Source organism: Panulirus ornatus, chromosome 58 (assembly GCF_036320965.1).
Source record: "Panulirus ornatus isolate Po-2019 chromosome 58, ASM3632096v1, whole genome shotgun sequence".
Taxonomy (NCBI): domain Eukaryota; kingdom Metazoa; phylum Arthropoda; class Malacostraca; order Decapoda; family Palinuridae; genus Panulirus; species Panulirus ornatus.
Genome location: NC_092281.1, coordinates 2,723,573 through 2,747,228, shown reverse-complemented (window position 1 = coordinate 2,747,228; position 23,656 = coordinate 2,723,573).

Genomic DNA, 23,656 nt, shown 5'->3' with positions numbered 1-23,656 from the left:
AGCTTCAAGGGTATTCGAATGGCTACCAGAGGGTTGGATCGTGTTGTGAACGGCTTGGAATGTGTGATCCCAGACCAACTGACCCTTCCTATCGGGTTATGGTGAGACGAGACCTGAATCCATCTCGAAAACCTCCGAGTTTATAGTCGAGGATTTTCATAAACGCGAAATACGAAGGTCGTCTGAACCCCAAAAGAATGTCCAGATCGGATCCTTCTCCGGCTTGATGACGGGCGCGTCTCTGTGTGTCCTGGGTTATCAAAGGTATTTTGTTGATTACTTATATACTGAGCAAAGCAGCAGTTCCAGGCAATAACCGCGCTGGATCTTATTAGAAAGCAGCACAGGTGCCATTAAGGAGAAACGACATGGAATGTTGTTGACCAGTGTGTGCGCTCCCGCTCCGTGACGCTATGCCAACCCAACACGACACGTAATGCTCCAGCTGGTATTCACAGCTGTGGTTTCGTGCATGTCTCCCTCCTCACTGATAGCCCTGACCTGACCTCCTCCCCCCCTTCGGGAACCTGTTATGATCTGGTTCAAATCTTGAAACCCCGTCTGTGTGAGTACCACTCCTAAGTCGATCATGAGCTTAGAGAACTGTTTATTACGACATGTTTATGTCTAAGTTCACCAAGAACCTTTTCTAAGATAAAGTCCTGGTTTCGCCAAGGGTTCCTGTAGCTCTTAGGCTGCGCTGCTTCCAGTTGCAAGGACACAGTATAGACTCCTTTGGATTGAGAAGTTCTTTGTCAAGACTGTAACTCCAAAAGTACCCTATACTTGTTCGCCGTTTCTCGCATTAGCTGGGTAGGGCTAGAATTTGAAGAAGAAAATGGTCTTATATACTTCTCTCTCTCTCTTTATCACGTATAATGTGTTAAAATTTTAGCTGCATATCCACACACAAACCCCACAGGACTTTCGGTGGCTTTCCCTGCTGGCCTAACACATCTTGTTCCAATCCATCGGCAGAATGTCGCTCCCTGTATACCACAGCGCCCTAGTTCGCTCTATCCCGCACGCCTCCTTCTGTCTACCATCATGATCAGGCCCCACACCTGCAAAAAACCTCCTTCACTTCATCCTTCCCTATTCATTTTGGGCTCCCTCCTTTCTCTCTCTATCCCCTCCTCCTCTGACACGTACACCCACTTCGTCAGCTTCATCTCGCTCATCATCCTCTTCATACGTCGAATCCATTTCAGCACGACCTCTTCAAGGCTCTCATCTATACTCTTCGATACCCCCTCTTTCTCTCTCTTACCCTGTCATTTTTTTACCCGATCTCCGCACACCACATATTGGCTTCAAACATTTTATATGTGTCTGCCATGGGTCAAGAGGCCTCTTGCAACGTCCTCACGTCTTATGTTCTAATATATATATATATATATATATATATATATATATATATATATATATATATATATATATATATATATATATATATATATATCTTTTTTTTTTCTTTCACACTATTCGCCATTTCCCGCGTCAGCGAGATAACGTTAAGAACAGAGGACTGGGCCCTTGAGGGAATATCCTCACCTGGCCCCCTTCTCTGTTCCTTCTTATGGAAAATTAAAAAAAGAAGAGAGGGGAGGATTTCCAGCCACCTGCTCCCTCCCCTTTTAGTCGCCTTCTACGACACGCAGGGAATACGTGGGAAGTATTCTTTCTCCCCTATCCCCAGGGATAATATATATATATATATGTGTGTGTGTGTGTGTGTGTGTGTGTGTGTGTCTGTGTGTGTGTGTGTCTGTGTGTGTGTTCATAGGAAGTTATTTATTCAGAGGACCTGTAGACCCTCTTAATTATCCAAAGAGCCTAAATCCTCTTCGGCCTCACACATCGTACCATCATTTCCCTTTCGTTACTTCTCTACCTCCTCGGTCGCCACCACCCAACCACCCACCCAACCCTTGCAGGTACTTACGTCTCCAGGCAAACCACCTACCTACCTACCTACCTTCCTCCCTCCAGGATAGATATATATATAGAGCACGAAACCCACCTCCTCTTACTCCCTGGAGGTGTATGTGACTCTTACGCGGAAAAAAGGAATTAGTTTTTAATCTGATCTGGCTGGATTGGCGTGCCCCAGGGGGTCGAGTCTCAATCAGAGGGGGCGACTGTGTGGAGGTTTACGTTCACGTCCTTTTCCTTCCTGCTAGCTCTCTCTCTCTCTCTCTCTCTCTCTCTCTCTCTCTCTCTCTCTCTCTCTCTCTCTCTCTCTCTCTCTCTCTCTCTCTCTCTCTCTCTGCTTCTTGGCTCTCATCTTGTCTCCTCGTACGGGCTGCTTCAGCCACGCCCTTCCCTTCTGTGTGTCTCTCTCCCCCCACTCTCTCTCTCTCTCTCTCTCCCTTTTTCCCCAAGTGTTCTCTCCAGTTTGGACTCTTCTCTTCCTGTCCTCTCCAACACACACACACACACACACACACACACACACACACACACACACACACACAACAGTCTCTTCGCTCTCACTCAACTCCTCTGGGTCGCCCATCCACAGCCACACAGCTGTCTGCTTATTTCTCAACTCCTTCTCTTCCCCTTCTCTCTCTCCTCCTCCTCTTCCTCCTCCTCTTCCTTCCTCCTCCTTCCTCTTCCTCCTCCTCTTCTTCCTTCCTTCCCCTTCCTTTATCATCTCCTCTTCCTCTTCCCCTTCTCGCTTGTTCTTCTCTTCTTTGCCCCGCCTTCCTCTTCTTCCTCCTCCTCCTTCTCCTCCTCCTCCTCCTCCTCCTCCTCCTCCTCCTCCTCCTCCTCCTCTTCTTCTTCCTCCTCCTCCTCCTCCTCCTCCTCCTCCTCCTCCTCCTCCTCCTCCTCTCCTTCTTCCTCCTCCTCCTCCTCTTCCTCCTCTTCCTCCTCTTCCTCCTCCTCGCTCTCCTTCCCTCCATCTTCCCCCCCCGCTGCACCTTGGCTCGAACCACGGCCGCAAATTCGGCCACAACGTTAATTAGATTCGTTTCCAGGTTTCTTCAGGCAGGGAGTTTCGACCTTAAGCAATACTTCGAAATGAATCCACCCCCCCTCCCCAACCCCCATCCCCCCCATCCCCCCTCGTCCGGCAATTTCTGACACTCAGGCCTTGGCCGGGGGGGGGGGGGGAGGGGAAGGGGGGGGGGTTGAGTTTGAGAGAAATCAAAAGAAAATAAGGAAAGAGAGAAAAAAAAAAAACCCAGAGGAAGTTTCTTAATCAACTCTGTCCTTCGCACTTCTTAAGACCGCCTGGCGAAATCTGTGCAGGATACGTTAGAAAAAGAAGAAGAAGAAGAAAAAAAAAAAGGAATCCACATTTCCCACCTCTGAGGCGCAGCGGCGGCGGAGGAGGTGTCCAATGGGTCACGTGGTATTTGAACTATATTCTTGGTGAGCTGACGACGCTGACCAGGTGTGTGTCGCTGGCCCCTGGTCACCACCTGGTCTACTGTGCTGGACGTTATCACGTACGACCAAACGCCCTCTGGCTATTTGTCAAAGTGTCCGTCTATGTATATCTCTCTCTCTCTTGCTATGTCTACCCACCAGCCTATCTAATCTATCTATCAATCTATCTATATATGTTCTTCATACTTATCGCCATTTCCCGCGTTAGCGCCTGGGAACAGACGAAGAAAAGCGACCTTCCCTCACATCCAGTCTCTAGCTGTCATGTTATAATGCACCGAAACCACAGCTCCCTTTCCACACCCAGGCACCACAGACCTTTCCATGACTTACGCTAGCCACCTCACATATCCTGGTATCGTCCATTAACAGCACGTCGACCCCCGTATACCACATTATTCCAATGCAATCTGTCCTTTGTACGCCTTTTACCGTCCTACATGTTCAGGCTCGGATGGTTCAAAATCTTTTTCACTCCATCCTTCCACCTCCAATTTGGTCTTCCACTTCTCCTCGTTCCCTTCACCTCTAACACATATATCCTCTTTGTCAATTTTTCCTCACTCATTCTCTCCATGTGACCAAACCATTTCAAAACACCCTCTTCTGCTCTCTCAACCACACTCTTTTTATTAACCACACAACTCTCTTATCCTTTCATTACTTACTCGATCAAACCACCTCACACCACACATTGTCCTCAAACATCTCATTTCCAGCACATCCACCCTCCTGCGCACAACTCTATCCATAGCCCACGCCTCGCAACCATACAACATTGTTGGAACCACTATTCCTTCAAACATACCCATTTTTGCTTTCCCAGATAAAGTTCTCCCTTTCCACACATTTTTCAGTGTTCCCAGTCCATTTATAGCACACAAATCCACAAGCTCTTCGACACTTCCATTTAGAACACTAAATACCCCATGTGACTCAATTATACCCTGAACTACGACATTACGTACCTTCACATTCTAATCACCCATTACTGACACACTCAGCTGCTCCCAAAACACTAACCTTTCGTGCTCTTTCTTCTCATAACCAGGTGCATAAGTACTAATAATCACCCATCTCTTGCCATCTACGTCCAGTTTTTCCCACATCAGTCTAGAATTTGCTTCCTTACACTCTTGTCACACACTCCCAGAACTCCATCTTCATTGGTATCGCTACTCCTTCCTTAGCTCCTGTCCTCTCACTAACCCCTGCTTTTACTCCCAAGACATTCCCAAACCACTCTTCCCCTTTACCCTTAAGCTTCGTTTCACTCAGAGCCAGAACAACCAGGTTCCTTTCCTCAAACATGCTACCTATCTCTCGCCTCTTCTCTCTCTTCATCGTGGTTACATCCACACACATTCAGACACCCCAATCTGAGCCTTCGAGCAGAAGGAGCACTACTCACATGGTTCATTCTTCCTCTTTTGTCCTCTTTTAGAAATTGAAATACAGGAGCAGGTAGAATTCTTTCTCCCCTACACACACACACACACACACACACACACACACACACACACACACACACACACACACACACACACATACCCACACACACACCTATTTGGTGGTGGTTGGTAATGGTGGTGATGGTGGTGATGGTGGTGATGATGGTGTTGGTGATGGTGGTGATGGTGTTGATGGTGATGGTGATGGTGTTGGTGATGGTGATGGTGATGGTGGTGTTGGTGATGGTGGTGATGGTGTTGGTGATGGTGTTGGTGATGGTGGTGATGGTGTTGGTGATGGTGGTGATGGTGATGGTGTTGGTGTTGGTGATGGTGTTGGTGTTGGTGATGGTGGTGATGGTGATGGTGTTGGTGTTGGTGATGGTGATGGTGGTGGTAGGGACGTGATCAAGAACCCGCTGCAGGAGGTGGAGGATCCTCAGAAGTGGAGAGGACGTGTCTTATCGAGTGGCATATTATTTTCCGTCTCCCTTGAAGGCTCCAACTCTCTCTCTCTCTCTCTCTCTCTCTCTCTCTCTCTCTCTCTCTCTCTCTCTCTCTCTCTCTCTCTCTCTCTCTCTTTCGGTAGTAATGAGGCCGTCGCGTCGCGTTTTCTTTTCCTCGTTGCTTCACGCTCGTTCGCCGTGGCTCGCGTTAGCGCCAATTAGTAGAGCAAGTCAAAGGGTTCCCCCACGCCCCCCCCCCCCCTTTCGCCCACGTCCATTCTCATGTGTCACTGAAGCTCGCGATCTAGCCAGGCTTCCATAGACCTTTCTGTCGTTTCCCCCCCCCCCCCCCCCCCAAGCACGTCGCCCCCTCTATACCACATACATCCATTTCCTATCTCATGCACGCCTCTCACCTTAGAATTTATGTTTAGAAATAAGATATTTAGGTGATGTCCTTACAGGTATAAACACCTGAATTGACCTTTTAATTATATTTTATCATAATATTGAATATTTTTCATTATTAATCATTGTTTTTGTCATATCAAAATATTTTCATTATTTGTAACATATCAAAAAAATCTACGTAATTTTATGTTGATATCACACAGTTATATATATATATATATATATATATATATATATATATATATATATATATATATATATATATATATATATATATATATATTAACATGTCATGATGGCCACTGGGGGTAACGGAGGCGTGGTCAAAGACTGCATGGCGTTTGTCGTGGTGTTTGCATGAGGGGGACAAAACGCTGGACGCATAGGTCTCATGCAATCTCATGCAATCTCATGCAATCTCATGCAGTCTCATGCAATCTCATGCAATCTCATGCAATCTCATGCAGTCTCATGCAATCTCATGCAATCTCATGCAATCTCATGCAGTCTCATGCAATCTCATGCAGTCTCATGCAATCTCATGCAATCTCATGCAATCTCATGCAGTCTCATGCAATCTCATGCAGTCTCATGCAATCTCATGCAATCTCATGCAATCTCATGCAATCTCATGCAATCTCATGCAGTCTCATGCAATCTCATGCAGTCTCATGCAATCTCATGCTATCTCATGCAATCTCATGCAGTCTCATGCAATCTCATGCAGTCTCATGCAATCTCATGCAATCTCATGCAATCTCATGCAGTCTCATGCAATCTCATGCAGTCTCATGCAATCTCATGCAATCTCATGCAATCTCATGCAGTCTCATGCAATCTCATGCAGTCTCATGCAATCTCATGCAATCTCATGCAGTCTCATGCAATCTCATGCAATCTCATGCAATCTCATGCAGTCTCATGCAATCTCATGCAGTCTCATGCAATCTCATGCAATCTCATGCAATCTCATGCAGTCTCATGCAATCTCATGCAATCTCATGCAATCTCATGCAGGCTCATGCAATCTCATGCAATCTCATGCAATCTCATGCAATCTCATACAATCTCATGCAGTCTCATGCAATCTCATGCAGGCTCATGCAATCTCATGCAATCTCATGCAATCTCATACAATCTCATGCAATCTCATGCAATCTCATGCGATCTCATGCAGGCTCATGCAATCTCATGCAATCTCATGCAATCTCATACAATCTCATACAATCTCATGCAATCTCATACAATCTCATACAATCTCATGCAATCTCATGCAGTCTCATGCAATCTCATGCAATCTCATGCAATCTCATACAATCTCATACAATCTCATGCAATCTCATGCAGTCTCATGCAATCTCATGCAATCTCATGCAATCTCATACAATCTCATACAATCTCATGCAATCTCATGCAGTCTCATGCAATCTCATGCAGTCTCATGCAGTCTCATGCAATCTCATGCAATCTCATGCAATCTCATGCAATCTCATACAATCTCATGCAGTCTCATGCAATCTCATACAATCTCATGCAATCTCATACAATCTCATGCAATCTCATGCAATCTCATGCAATCTCATACAATCTCATACAATCTCATGCAATCTCATGCAATCTCATGCAATCTCATACAATCTCATACAGTCTCATGCAATCTCATGCAATCTCATACAATCTCATACAATCTCATGCAGTCTCATGCAATCTCATGCAATCTCATACAATCTCATGCAATCTCATGCAATCTCATGCAATCTCATACAATCTCATACAATCTCATGCAATCTCATGCAGTCTCATGCAATCTCATGCAATCTCATGCAATCTCATGCAGTCTCATGCAGTCTCATGCAATCTCATGCAATCTCATGCAATCTCATGCAATCTCATACAATCTCATGCAATCTCATGCAATCTCATGCAATCTCATGCAATCTCATACAATCTCATGCAGTCTCATGCAATCTCATACAATCTCATGCAATCTCATACAATCTCATACAATCTCATGCAATCTCATGCAGTCTCATGCAATCTCATACAATCTCATGCAATCTCATACAATCTCATGCAGTCTCATGCAATCTCATGCAATCTCATGCAATCTCATGCAGTCTCATGCAATCTCATGCAGTCTCATGCAATCTCATGCAATCTCATGCAATCTCATGCAGTCTCATGCAATCTCATGCAATCTCATGCAATCTCATGCAGTCTCATGCAATCTCATACAATCTCATGCAATCTCATACAATCTCATACAATCTCATGCAATCTCATACAATCTCATGCAGTCTCATGCAATCTCATACAATCTCATGCAATCTCATGCAGTCTCATGCAATCTCATACAATCTCATGCAATCTCATACAATCTCATGCAATCTCATACAATCTCATACAATCTCATGCAATCTCATGCAGTCTCATGCAATCTCATACAATCTCATGCAATCTCATACAATCTCATACAATCTCATGCAATCTCATGCAATCTCATGCAGTCTCATGCAATCTCATGCAGTCTCATGCAATCTCATGCAGTCTCATACAATCTCATGCAATCTCATACAATCTCATGCAATCTCATACAATCTCATACAATCTCATGCAATCTCATACAATCTCATGCAGTCTCATGCAGTCTCATGCAATCTCATGCAATCTCATGCAATCTCATACAATCTCATGCAATCTCATACAATCTCATGCAGTCTCATGCAATCTCATGCAGTCTCATGCAATCTCATACAATCTCATACAATCTCATGCAGTCTCATGCAGTCTCATGCAATCTCATACAATCTCATACAATCTCATGCAGTCTCATGCAGTCTCATGCAATCTCATACAATCTCATACAATCTCATGCAGTCTCATGCAGTCTCATGCAATCTCATACAATCTCATACAATCTCATGCAGTCTCATGCAGTCTCATGCAATCTCATACAATCTCATACAATCTCATGCAGTCTCATGCAGTCTCATGCAATCTCATACAATCTCATACAATCTCATACAATCTCATGCAATCTCATACAATCTCATACAATCTCATGCAGTCTCATGCAGTCTCATGCAATCTCATACAATCTCATGCAATCTCATGCAGTCTCATGCAATCTCATACAATCTCATACAGTCTCATGCAGTCTCATGCAGTCTCATGCAATCTCATGCAATCTCATACAATCTCATGCAATCTCATACAATCTCATACAATTTCATGCAGTCTCATGCAGTCTCATACAATCTCATACAATCTCATGCAATCTCATACAATCTCATACAATCTCATGCAGTCTCATGCAGTCTCATGCAATCTCATACAATCTCATGCAATCTCATGCAGTCTCATGCAATCTCATACAATCTCATACAATCTCATGCAGTCTCATGCAGTCTCATGCAATCTCATACAATCTCATACAATCTCATACAATCTCATGCAATCTCATGCAGTCTCATGCAATCTCATGCAATCTCATGCAATCTCATGCAATCTCATACAATCTCATCTTTGTACTCTGTAAAGCATAGTCCGTTTTCTTTCATAAATTCTCGTCCATTTTCTTGGTATTTTTATGAATTCCTTTGATTGTGGCATTGATTCTGTAGTGACAAGTTACGCACCAGTGAGGACACGTTTGTTTTGTTTGGTCATTACTGGTGTATCCCCCCACCATGTCCCCTCCCTCCGTTTTCTATTATTCAGTAGATGGTGTATATCTTAAATTGTCTTCCCTGCCTTCCCTCACCACACTCGTCTGTGACTTTCTGATGTTTACCTCCATCAAAAACACTCATGAAGGCACACCAGTGACATGTTGCTACCTGTATTCCTATGTATTCCTCTGTATTCCTCTGTATTCCTATGTATTCCTCTGTATTCCTCTGTATTCCTATGTATTCCTCTGTATTCCTCTGTATTCCTATGTATTCCTCTGTATTCCTCTGTGTTCTTGTGTTTGTTCCACTATATATATTTTCTCTGAGTGAAAATCGAGGTTATTTTTCTTTTCATACGTACGTTTCCACTGATTCACGTCTGACAGGCTTTCGTCTATTTCGATGTAGCAGTTGATATCCGCTTCTGTCTTAGGCAGCTGGTGTCTGTGTTCGTAATTAACGCATTGTCAATTATATATATATAAAAAAAGAAATAGGAATTCCAATATTCTTGGTTTGTTTACAAATGTTTCACACAGGTACCTCGCTGTATTTTGCTAGTCTCTTTCATCTGCCATGTCTTTGTTCTTCTTCTTCTTCTTCTTCTTCTTCTTCTTCTTCTTCTTCTTCTTCTTCTTTTTTCTTCTTTTTTTCTTCTTCTTCTCTTCTTCTTCTTCTTCTTCTTCTTCTTCTTCTTCTTCTTCTTCTTCTTCTTCTTCTTCTCTTCTTCTTCTTCTTCTTCTTCTTCTTCTTCTTCTTCTCCTTCTCCTTCTTCTTCTTCTTCTTCCTCTTCTTCTTCTTCTTCTTCTTCTTCTTCTCCTTCTCCTTCTTCTTCTTCTTCTTCCTCTTCCTCTTCTTCTTCTTCTTCTTCTTCTTCTCCTTCTTCTTCTTCTTCTTCTTCTTCTTCTTCTTCGAGAGAGAGAGAGAGAGAGAGGCCTTAAGGAGACTAAAGTAACCCATACAGTGCCTATATGATACTTCAATCCAGGAAAACCACACAGACGTGAAAAGTGTTTAGTATAGCGTTTAGTATAACATGGAGTAACATCTCTCGTCCCTTTTGCTAACGACGAGATCCTAGAACTGCCCACACAGGCAGTCTATTCATCCACATACAGACGTGCCCTCTGGCCTTTGGCTTTCCCCGCTTCCAAGAAAAAGGTCGACCAAATCATTGTCGAACTGGAAAAGGCCGTTACATTATGATAGACTTCCAGAGATAATGCCAGCTTGGGGCTTTAGGCTACAGGTTATTAAAGGGGGTCTAGCAGGAAGTACGTAACAGAGGCATGGCTGATATGTTAGACGAAGTCTCTGTACTCATGTCTTATGATTATTGTATACTGTCTGCATTCATAGTATTCTCATTGGGTTTATCCCAATACCATTCATCCACTACTCTTATACTATAAAAGTACGTATTTACTTGTTTTTTTTAAACAAGGTCCTCGCTCAATATCATGTTGTGATCATCACCCAGTATGTCTTTCTCATTTATTGAATGAATTAATGGCCTCTCGCTTCGAACTCTCATTTTTTCATCATCTTCGTCGCCCCCCATCTGGACCGTTTCTATTTTTTCTATTTTCTTTTAACGCCCAAACCTGAGAAGCATGTTCTAATTCCAGCTTACTTGGCGATGCGAAGAGCTTGTTGAATATTGCTTTACCCTTGTGTCCTAATCCAGAGCATAATGTCCTAATCCAGAGCATAATACCCTAGTCCAGAGTATTATGCTCTAGTGCAGAGCATAATGCCTTAGTCCAAAGATGCAAAGTCGTACAGAGCCAGCAGTACACCCTCCCGCCAGCAGTGCCCAAGACTCGTATTTCATTAAGATGAACTCCACACGCGCTCCTTTTTTTTAAGATCTCTCAAGCGCGTTGCAGTTAAACGCCTCTGCGGAGAGCCAACTTTAAATGCTTGCCATGAACGAGGTTTAAATGGCTCTAACGCACCAAACTTTATATATATATATATATATATATATATATATATATATATATATATATATATATATATATATATATATATATATATATATATGATATGTATGATATGATAGAGTTGATAGAGATGCTCTGTGGGATGGTGTGGGAGACAAGTTGTTAGAAGCAGTGAAAAGTTTTTATCGAGGATGTAAGGCATGTGTACGTGTAGGAAGAGAGGAAAGTGATTGGTTCTCAGTGAATGTAGGTTTGCGGCAGGGGTGTGTGATGTCTCCATGGTTGTTTAAATTTGTTTATGGATGGGGTTGTTAGGGAGGTGAATGCAAGAGTTGTGGAAAGAGGGGCAAGTATGCAGCCTGTTGTGGATGAGAGAGCTTGGGAAGTGAGTCAGTTGTTGTTCGCTGATGATACAGCGCTGGTGGCTGAATCGTGTGAGAAACTGCAGAAGCTGGTGACCGAGTTTGGTAAAGTGTGTGAAAGAAGAAAGTTAAGAGTGAATGTGAATAAGAGCAAGGTTATTAGGTACAGTAGGGTTGAGGGTCAAGTCAATTGGGAGGTAAGTTTGAATGAAGAAAAACTGGAGGAAGTAAAGTGTTTTAGATATCTGGGAGTGGATCTGGCAGCGGATGGAACCATGGAAGCGGAAGTGAATCATAGGGTGGGGGAGGGGGCGAAAACCCTGGGAGCCTTTAAGAGTGTGTGGAAGTCGAGAACATTATCTCGGAAAGCAAAAATGGGTATGTTTGAAGGAATAGTGGTTCCAACAATGTTGTATGGTTGCGAGGCGTGGGCTATGGATAGAGTTGTGCGCAGGAGGGTGGATGTGCTGGAAATGAGATGTTTGAGGAAAATGTGTGGTGTGAGGTGGTTTGATCGAGTAAGTAATGTAAGGATAAGAGAGATGTGTGGAAATAAAAAGAGCGTGGTTGAGAGAGCAGAAGAGGGTGTTTTGAAATGGTTTGGGCACATGGAGAGAATGAGTGAGGAAAGATTGACCAAGAGGATATATGTGTCGGAGGTGGAGGGAACGAGGAGAAGAGGGAGACCAAATTGGAGGTGGAAAGATGGAGTGCAAAAGATTTTGTGTGATCGGGGCCTGAACATGCAGGAGGGTGAAAGGAGGGCAAGGAATAGAGTGAATTGGAGCGATGTGGTATACCGGGGTTGACGTGCTGTCAGTGGATTGAATCAGGGCATGTGAAGCGTCTGGGGTAAACCATGGAAAGCTGTGTAGGTATGTATATTTGCGTGTGTGGACGTGTGTATGTACATGTGTATGGGGGGGGGTTGGGCCATTTCTTTCGTCTGTTTCCTTGCGCTACCTCGCAAACGCGGGAGACAGCGACGAGGTATAAAATATATATATATATATATATATATATATATATATATATATATATATATATATATATATATATATATATATATATATATTAACATGTCATGATGGCCACTGGGGGTCACGTAGGCGTGGTCAAAGACTGCATGGCGTGTGTCGTGGTGTTTGCATGAGGGGGACAAAACGCTGGACGCATAGGTCTCATGCAGTCTCATGCAATCTCATGCAATCTCATGCAATCTCATGCAGTCTCATGCAATCTCATGCAATCTCATGCAATCTCATGCAATCTCATGCAATCTCATGCAGGCTCATGCAATCTCATGCAATCTCATGCAGTCTCATGCAATCTCATGCAATCTCATGCAGTCTCATGCAATCTCATGCAATCTCATGCAATCTCATACAATCTCATGCAATCTCATGCAATCTCATGCAGTCTCATGCAATCTCATGCAGTCTCATGCAATCTCATGCAGTCTCATGCAATCTCATGCAATCTCATGCAATCTTATGCAATCTCATGCAATCTTATGCAGTCTCATGCAATCTCATGCAATCTCATGCAATCTCATGCAATCTCATGCAGTCTTATGCAATCTCATGCAGTCTCATGCAATCTCATGCAATCTCATGCAATCTCATGCAATCTTATGCAATCTCATGCAATCTCATGCAATCTCATGCAGTCTCATGCAATCTCATGCAATCTCATGCAATCTCATGCAATCTTATGCAATCTCATGCAATCTCATGCAATCTCATGCAGTCTTATGCAATCTCATGCAATCTTATGCAATCTCATGCAATCTTATGCAATCTCATGCAATCTCATGCAATCTCATGCAGTCTTATGCAATCTCATGCAATCTTATGCAATCTCATGCAATCTTATGCAGTCTCATGCAATCTCATGCAATCTCATGCAATCTCATGCAATCTCATGCAGTCTCATGCAGTCTTATGCAATCTCATGCAATCTTATGCAATCTCATGCAGTCTTATGCAATCTCATGCAATCTTATGCAATCTCATGCAATCTTATGCAATCTCGTCCTTGTACTCTGTAAAGTATAGTCCGTTTTCTTTCATAAATTCTCGTCCATTTTCTTGGTATTTTTATAAATTCCTTTGATTGTGGCATTGATTCTGTAGTGACAAGTTACGCACCAGTGAGGACACGTTTGTTTTGTTTGGTCATTACTGGTGTATCCCCCCACCACGTCCCCTCCCTCCGTTTTCTATTATTCAGTAGATGGTGTGTATCTTAAATTGTCTTCCCTGCCTTCCCTCACCACACTCGTCTGTGACTTTCTGATGTTTACCTCCATCAAAAACACTCATGAAGGCACACCAGTGACATGTTGCTACCTGTATTCCTATGTATTCCTCTGTATTCCTCTGTATTCCTATGTATTCCTCTGTATTCCTCTGTGTTCTTGTGTTTGTTCCACTATATATATTTTCTCTGAGTGAAAATCGAGGTTATTTTTCTTTTCATACGTACGTTTCCACTGATTCACGTCTGACAGGCTTTCGTCTATTTCGATGTAGCAGTTGATATCCGCTTCTGTCTTAGGCAGCTGGTGTCTGTGTTCGTAATTAACGCATTGTCAATTATATATATATAAAAAAAGAAATAGGAATTCCAATATTCTTGGTTTGTTTACAAATGTTTCATACAGGTACCTCGCTGTATTTTGCTAGTCTCTTTCATCTGCCATGTCTTTGTTCTTCTTCTTCTTCTTCTTCTTCTTCTTCTTCTTCTTTTTTCTTCTTTTTTCTTCTTCTTCTCTTCTTCTTCTTCTTCTTCTTCTTCTTCTTCTTCTTCTTCTTCTTCTTCTTCTTCTTCTTCTCTTCTTCTTCTTCTTCTTCTCCTTCTCCTTCTTCTTCTTCTTCTTCTTCTTCTTCCTCTTCCTCTTCTTCTTCTTCTTCTTCTTCTTCTTCTTCTTCTTCTTCTTCTCCTTCTTCTTCTTCTTCTTCTTCTTCTTCTTCCTCTTCTTCTTCTTCTTCTTCTTCTTCTTCTTCTTCTTCTCCTTCTTCTTCTTCTTCTTCTTCTTCTTCTTCTTCTTCTTCTTCTTCTTCTTCTTCTTCGAGAGAGAGAGAGAGAGAGAGAGAGAGAGAGAGAGAGAGAGAGAGAGGCCTTAAGGAGACTAAAGTAACCCATACAGTGCCTATATGATACTTCAATCCAGGAAAACCACACAGACGTGAAAAGTGTTTAGTATAGCGTTTAGTATAACATGGAGTAACATCTCTCGTCCCTTTTGCTAACGACGAGATCCTAGAACTGCCCACACAGGCAGTCTATTCATCCACATACAGACGTGCCCTCTGGCCTTTGGCTTTCCCCGCTTCCAAGAAAAAGGTCGACCAAATCATTGTCGAACTGGAAAAGGCCATTACATTATGATAGACTTCCAGAGATAATGCCAGCTTGGGGCTTTAGGCTACAGGTTATTAAAGGGGGTCTAGCAGGAAGTACGTAACAGAGGCATGGCTGATATGTTAGACGAAGTCTCTGTACTCATGTCTTATGATTATTGTATACTGTCTGCATTCATAGTATTCTCATTGGGTTTATCCCAATACCATTCATCCACTACTCTTATACTATAAAAGTACGTATTTACTTGTTTTTTTTAACAAGGTCCTCGCTCAATATCATGTTGTGATCATCACCCAGTATGTCTTTCTCATTTATTGAATGAATTAATGGCCTCTCGCTTCGAACTCTCATTTTTTCATCATCTTCGTCGCCCCCCATCTGGACCGTTTCTATTTTTTCTATTTTCTTTTAACGCCCAAACCTGAGAAGCATGTTCTAATTCCAGCTTACTTGGCGATGCGAAGAGCTTGTTGAATATTGCTTTACCCTTGTGTCCTAATCCAGAGCATAATGTCCTAATCCACAGCATAATACCCTAGTCCAGAGCATTATGCTCTAGTGCAGAGCATAATGCCTTAGTCCAAAGATGCAAAGTCGTACAGAGCCAGCAGTACACCCTCCCGCCAGCAGTGCCCAAGACTCGTATTTCATTAAGATGAACTCCACACGCGCTCCTTTTTTTTAAGATCTCTCAAGCGCGTTGCAGTTAAACGCCTCTGCGGAGAGCCAACTTTAAATGCTTGCCATGAACGAGGTTTAAATGGCTCTAACGCACCAAACTTTATATATATATATATATATATATATATATATATATATATATATATATATATATATATATATATATATATATATGATATGTATGATATGATAGAGTTGATAGAGATGCTCTGTGGGATGGTGTGGGAGACAAGTTGTTAGAAGCAGTGAAAAGTTTTTATCGAGGATGTAAGGCATGTGTACGTGTAGGAAGAGAGGAAAGTGATTGGTTCTCAGTGAATGTAGGTTTGCGGCAGGGGTGTGTGATGTCTCCATGGTTCTTTAAATTTGTTTATGGATGGGGTTGTTAGAGAGGTGAATGCAAGAGTTGTGGAAAGAGGGGCAAGTATGCAGCCTGTTGTGGATGAGAGAGCTTGGGAAGTGAGTCAGTTGTTGTTCGCTGATGATACAGCGCTGGTGGCTGATTCGTGTGAGAAACTGCAGAAGCTGGTGACCGAGTTTGGTAAAGTGTGTGAAAGAAGAAAGTTAAGAGTGAATGTGAATAAGAGCAAGGTTATTAGGTACAGTAGGGTTGAGGGTCAAGTCAATTGGGAGGTAAGTTTGAATGAAGAAAAACTGGAGGAAGTAAAGTGTTTTAGATATCTGGGAGTGGATCTGGCAGCGGATGGAACCATGGAAGCGGAAGTGAATCATAGGGTGGGGGAGGGGGCGAAAACCCTGGGAGCCTTTAAGAGTGTGTGGAAGTCGAGAACATTATCTCGGAAAGCAAAAATGGGTATGTTTGAAGGAATAGTGGTTCCAACAATGTTGTATGGTTGCGAGGCGTGGGCTATGGATAGAGTTGTGCGCAGGAGGGTGGATGTGCTGGAAATGAGATGTTTGAGGAAAATGTGTGGTGTGAGGTGGTTTGATCGAGTAAGTAATGTAAGGATAAGAGAGATGTGTGGAAATAAAAAGAGCGTGGTTGAGAGAGCAGAAGAGGGTGTTTTGAAATGGTTTGGGCACATGGAGAGAATGAGTGAGGAAAGATTGACCAAGAGGATATATGTGTCGGAGGTGGAGGGAACGAGGAGAAGTGGGAGACCAAATTGGAGGTGGAAAGATGGAGTGCAAAAGATTTTGTGTGATCGGGGCCTGAACATGCAGGAGGGTGAAAGGAGGGCAAGGAATAGAGTGAATTGGATCGATGTGGTATACCGGGGTTGACGTGCTGTCAGTGGATTGAATCAGGGCATGTGAAGCGTCTGGGGTAAACCATGGAAAGTTGTGTGGGGCCTGGATGTGGAAAAGGAGATGTGGTTTCGGTGCATTATACATGACAGCTAGAGACTGAGTCTGAACGAATGTGGCCTTTGTTGTCTTTTCCTAGCGCTACCTCGCGCCCGTGCGGGGGTAGGGGGTTGTCATTCCATGTGTGGTGGGGTGGCGACGGGAATGAATAAAAGCAGCGAGTACGAATTATGTACATGTGTATATATGTATATGTCTGTGTATGTATACGCTGAAATGTATAGGTATGTATATGTGCGTGTGTGGACGTGTATGTATATATACATGTGTATGGGGGTGGGTTGGGCCATTTTTTCGTCTGCTTCCTTGCGCTACCTCGCTAACGCGGGAGACAGCGACAAAGTATAATATAACTGATATATCACTGTGATGGTGTAGGGTTAGAGTGGTTAGCACATGCAGAGTTTAAACGCCTGTGATGCAGCGAGCTTTAAAAGGCTTTCAAAAGCTTCAAAAACCTCGTTCTCGCGCGATTGTGAAATTTTTAAATGTCTGAGACTAGCGTCTGCGAAGAGCTTAGATTAAACGCCTTTGGTACGCCAATATACATTATAGTAATACGCCAATATACATTATAGTAATACGCCAATATACATTATAGTAATACGCCAATATACATTATAGTAATACGCCAATATACATTATAGTAATACGCCAATATACATTATAGTAATACGCCAATATACATTATAGTAATACGCCAATATACATTATAGTAATACGCCAATATACATTATAGTAATACGCCAATATACATTATAGTAATACGCCAATATACATTATAGTAATACGCCAATATACATTATAGTAATACGCCAATATACATTATAGTAATACGCCAATATACATTATAGTAATACGCCAATATACATTATAGTAATACGCCAATATACATTATAGTAATACGCCAATATACATTATAGTAATACGCCAATATACATTATAGTAATACGCCAATATACATTATAGTAATACGCCAATATACATTATAGTAATACGCCAATATACATTATAGTAATACGCCAATATACATTATAGTAATACGCCAATATACATTATAGTAATACGCCAATATACATTATAGTAATACGCCAATATACATTATAGTAATACGCCAATATACATTATAGTAATACGCCAATATACATTATAGTAATACGCCAATATACATTATAGTAATACGCCAATATACATTATAGTAATACGCCAATATACATTATAGTAATACGCCAATATACATTATAGTAATACGCCAATATACATTATAGTAATACGCCAATATACATTATAGTAATACGCCAATATACATTATAGTAATACGCCAATATACATTATAGTAATACGCCAATATACATTATAGTAATACGCCAATATACATTATAGTAATACGCCAATATACATTATAGTAATACGCCAATATACATTATAGTAATACGCCAATATACATTATAGTAATACGCCAATATACATTATAGTAATACGCCAATATACATTATAGTAATACGCCAATATACATTATAGTAATACGCCAATATACATTATAGTAATACGCCAATATACATTATAGTAATACGCCAATATACATTATAGTAATACGCCAATATACATTATAGTAATACGCCAATATACATTATAGTAATACGCCAATATACATTATAGTAATACGCCAATATACATTATAGTAATACGCCAATATACATTATAGTAATACGCCAATATACATTATAGTAATACGCCAATATACATTATAGTAATACGCCAATATACATTATAGTAATACGCCAATATACATTATAGTAATACGCCAATATACATTATAGTAATACGCCAATATACATTATAGTAATACGCCAATATACATTATAGTAATACGCCAATATACATTATAGTAATACGCCAATATACATTATAGTAATACGCCAATATACATTATAGTAATACGCCAATATACATTATAGTAATACGCCAATATACATTATAGTAATACGCCAATATACATTATAGTAATACGCCAATATACATTATAGTAATACGCCAATATACATTATAGTAATACGCCAATATACATTATAGTAATACGCCAATATACATTATAGTAATACGCCAATATACATTATAGTAATACGCCAATATACATTATAGTAATACGCCAATATACATTATAGTAATACGCCAATATACATTATAGTAATACGCCAATATACATTATAGTAATACGCCAATATACATTATAGTAATACGCCAATATACATTATAGTAATACGCCAATATACATTATAGTAATACGCCAATATACATTATAGTAATACGCCAATATACATTATAGTAATACGCCAATATACATTATAGTAATACGCCAATATACATTATAGTAATACGCCAATATACATTATAGTAATACGCCAATATACATTATAGTAATACGCCAATATACATTATAGTAATACGCCAATATACATTATAGTAATACGCCAATATACATTATAGTAATACGCCAATATACATTATAGTAATACGCCAATATACATTATAGTAATACGCCAATATACATTATAGTAATACGCCAATATACATTATAGTAATACGCCAATATACATTATAGTAATACGCCAATATACATTATAGTAATACGCCAATATACATTATAGTAATACGCCAATATACATTATAGTAATACGCCAATATACATTATAGTAATACGCCAATATACATTATAGTAATACGCCAATATACATTATAGTAATACGCCAATATACATTATAGTAATACGCCAATATACATTATAGTAATACGCCAATATACATTATAGTAATACGCCAATATACATTATAGTAATACGCCAATATACATTATAGTAATACGCCAATATACATTATAGTAATACGCCAATATACATTATAGTAATACGCCAATATACATTATAGTAATACGCCAATATACATTATAGTAATACGCCAATATACATTATAGTAATACGCCAATATACATTATAGTAATACGCCAATATACATTATAGTAATACGCCAATATACATTATAGTAATACGCCAATATACATTATAGTAATACGCCAATATACATTATAGTAATACGCCAATATACATTATAGTAATACGCCAATATACATTATAGTAATACGCCAATATACATTATAGTAATACGCCAATATACATTATAGTAATACGCCAATATACATTATAGTAATACGCCAATATACATTATAGTAATACGCCAATATACATTATAGTAATACGCCAATATACATTATAGTAATACGCCAATATACATTATAGTAATACGCCAATATACATTATAGTAATACGCCAATATACATTATAGTAATACGCCAATATACATTATAGTAATACGCCAATATACATTATAGTAATACGCCAATATACATTATAGTAATACGCCAATATACATTATAGTAATACGCCAATATACATTATAGTAATACGCCAATATACATTATAGTAATACGCCAATATACATTATAGTAATACGCCAATATACATTATAGTAATACGCCAATATACATTATAGTAATACGCCAATATACATTATAGTAATACGCCAATATACATTATAGTAATACGCCAATATACATTATAGTAATACGCCAATATACATTATAGTAATACGCCAATATACATTATAGTAATACGCCAATATACATTATAGTAATACGCCAATATACATTATAGTAATACGCCAATATACATTATAGTAATACGCCAATATACATTATAGTAATACGCCAATATACATTATAGTAATACGCCAATATACATTATAGTAATACGCCAATATACATTATAGTAATACGCCAATATACATTATAGTAATACGCCAATATACATTATAGTAATACGCCAATATACATTATAGTAATACGCCAATATACATTATAGTAATACGCCAATATACATTATAGTAATACGCCAATATACATTATAGTAATACGCCAATATACATTATAGTAATACGCCAATATACATTATAGTAATACGCCAATATACATTATAGTAATACGCCAATATACATTATAGTAATACGCCAATATACATTATAGTAATACGCCAATATACATTATAGTAATACGCCAATATACATTATAATGATACACCAATATACATTATAGTAATACGCCAATATACATTATAGTAATACGCCAATACACATTATAATGATACGCCAATACACATTATAATGATACGCCAATACACATTATAATGATACGCCAATACACATTATAATGATACGCCAGCCCATTAGCCTTAAACAACTCGATCGCCTCTTGTGTACGCAATTATTGAGATTATCATTCCACTAATTAGATGATAATTGGCCACCAGGACCAGCATTTAATGGCATGACCCCTTTTGGAGCGATGAATTGGCCTTTAGCCTTAAACGTGTTGGGTTAAAGGCCAAACCAGGTTCCCTAAGGGCTGGACTGACGGCCTCAAGGGTCCACATCGTCGCCCTTAGAGGCTTAAAAAGGGCAAGGAACAGGGGAGAGAGAGAGAGAGAGAGAGAGAGAGAGAGAGAGAGAGAGAGAGAGAGAGAGAGAGAGAGAGAGAGAGTTACGTAAACATACAGAGGACACAAACCCAGGTCGTCGTGAGGTGGGCTAGCCTCAAAAGTACTTAGAGAAAAAGATAAATACAAACCCCCTAAAAAGCTTTAGTAAACGATATGGACAGGAAAGGCACTCGCTTCCCCTCCTCCATTCCCTCCGGCACCACGCTGGACGGGGGAAATAGACAGACCCTGTACACAACCTTGCAGAATTGATATACCTAAATGTAAATATCATGCGAAATTCAGACGGTAAAAATGGACATGAATATGTCTTACATCCCATCACTTGTTGTTATATAAGGACTATAGGAAGGCTAATAATAAGACACCCAATCATCTTAAAGTGCCAGCCTCGCGACTTACCTCACCAAGATTACGTATGATGTGGAGGATAATAGAATGATTACATGATGCTCCCTTTAAGCAGGCAAGAAGACAGGCTGGTACATTGCTGCTCCGTGGCCAAGGGGAGGAGGAGATCAGTGGTTGAGAGGGGTGGCATAATATAGCTCTCAGCAATGAGGATTGATGGATTGATTTATTCAGTACCGGAGAGAGACAGGCGGTAATCAGACCCAAGTTTGGCGATAATGACAGTGTTGGTACAAACAACATATTCTCGAAGCTTGATCCATCTCCTGTCAGTCATCTTGGTGGTACAGTAACATTTCGCGCAAATCAGATTATATCGGTGACCTCTTCAGTTTTGGTCCATTGGCACTCGTTGGCAGTACTGGTGCGACTGTAAAAAAATTTTCACAATCGACATTGTTGAATCCTTTCTTTCAAACCATTCTGTTAACTTGCCTCAGAGACGCATTTTGCTTACAAAGAACAAGTTCGTTCTCACAATTTTGTTCTCATATGGTTTATTACGCAAGGAAGAAACCAATTCAGTTACTCTTCGCTGTACTGCTTCCAATTTAAGAATATCCTTACTTATGTGGGGGGGCTTAGACCCCCACTGCATATTCGAGGTGGAGTCTAAACTAGACTGAAGTACAGTGGCACTTTTGCATAGTTGCTCTTGTAGAGTTTTAGTTTGGAGAGTAAGCGGTGTGTGTGAGGAGGGAGAGAGAGTGTGTGGTTTCAGGGAAAGGTGGGTCTAGATCGAGAGGGTGTGATGTCACCATGGCTGTTTAATCTATCTATGGATGGGATGGTGCTTGATGAGGTGAGGGCTAGGATCTTGGCTGAGAGGGTGTGTCTACAGTATGTTGAAAGCCAGGTGAGTCAGGTGCTGTTTGCAGATAACACGGTTGTAGTGCCAGACTCAAGTGAGAAACTGCAGAAGCAGGTGCTTGAATTTGGAAAAATGTAAAAAAAGAAAAGTGTGAGGAATATCAGGAGATGAGAAAAGTTGATGTGAGTGTGAGTTTGAACGGAGAGAACTGGAGAATGTGGAGAGTTTTAGATAAATCGGAGTTGACATAACAGTGGGTGGAACTATGGGAGAATGAATGAACCATAGGCTTGGTACGGGGAAATGCCCCGGATGCGATGAGAAATACATGCCACCGACCCAAACATCCTACATCCGTCAACCTATGATCATCATTCAAATGTAACAGTCCTTTCGAATATTCACTCCATTTCCTCCTCTCTTCATCACTACCTGTTACCCCATTTCCTCCCTTTTGCTGATGTTCCTATTTCGTTTTTGGTACACTATTGGAGATAGTCTGCTTGCCCACTCCTCTTTGAAGCTCATTAATTCCTGCAATCTCAAATTCATAAGGACAACCGGACGATTGTTTGTGCATGCTGCTACTAGAAAAAAGTAAAAGAATGAGTTTGTCAGCTTATATGAAATCGCCAGCGGTGTTTTTAAGAGTCAAAGTTGACATAGGAAAATTGCAGAGTTGCCCCAGTGGCCCTGAGCAAAGGTGCAGTATGCTCTCTGATCAGGAGCATGATAAAGAAGTGTGTTCATATTTCATGAGAGCATTCGCCTCCTTGCCCACTATACCAGCCAGCCCACCAGCCTGCTCTTCCCGGTCCAA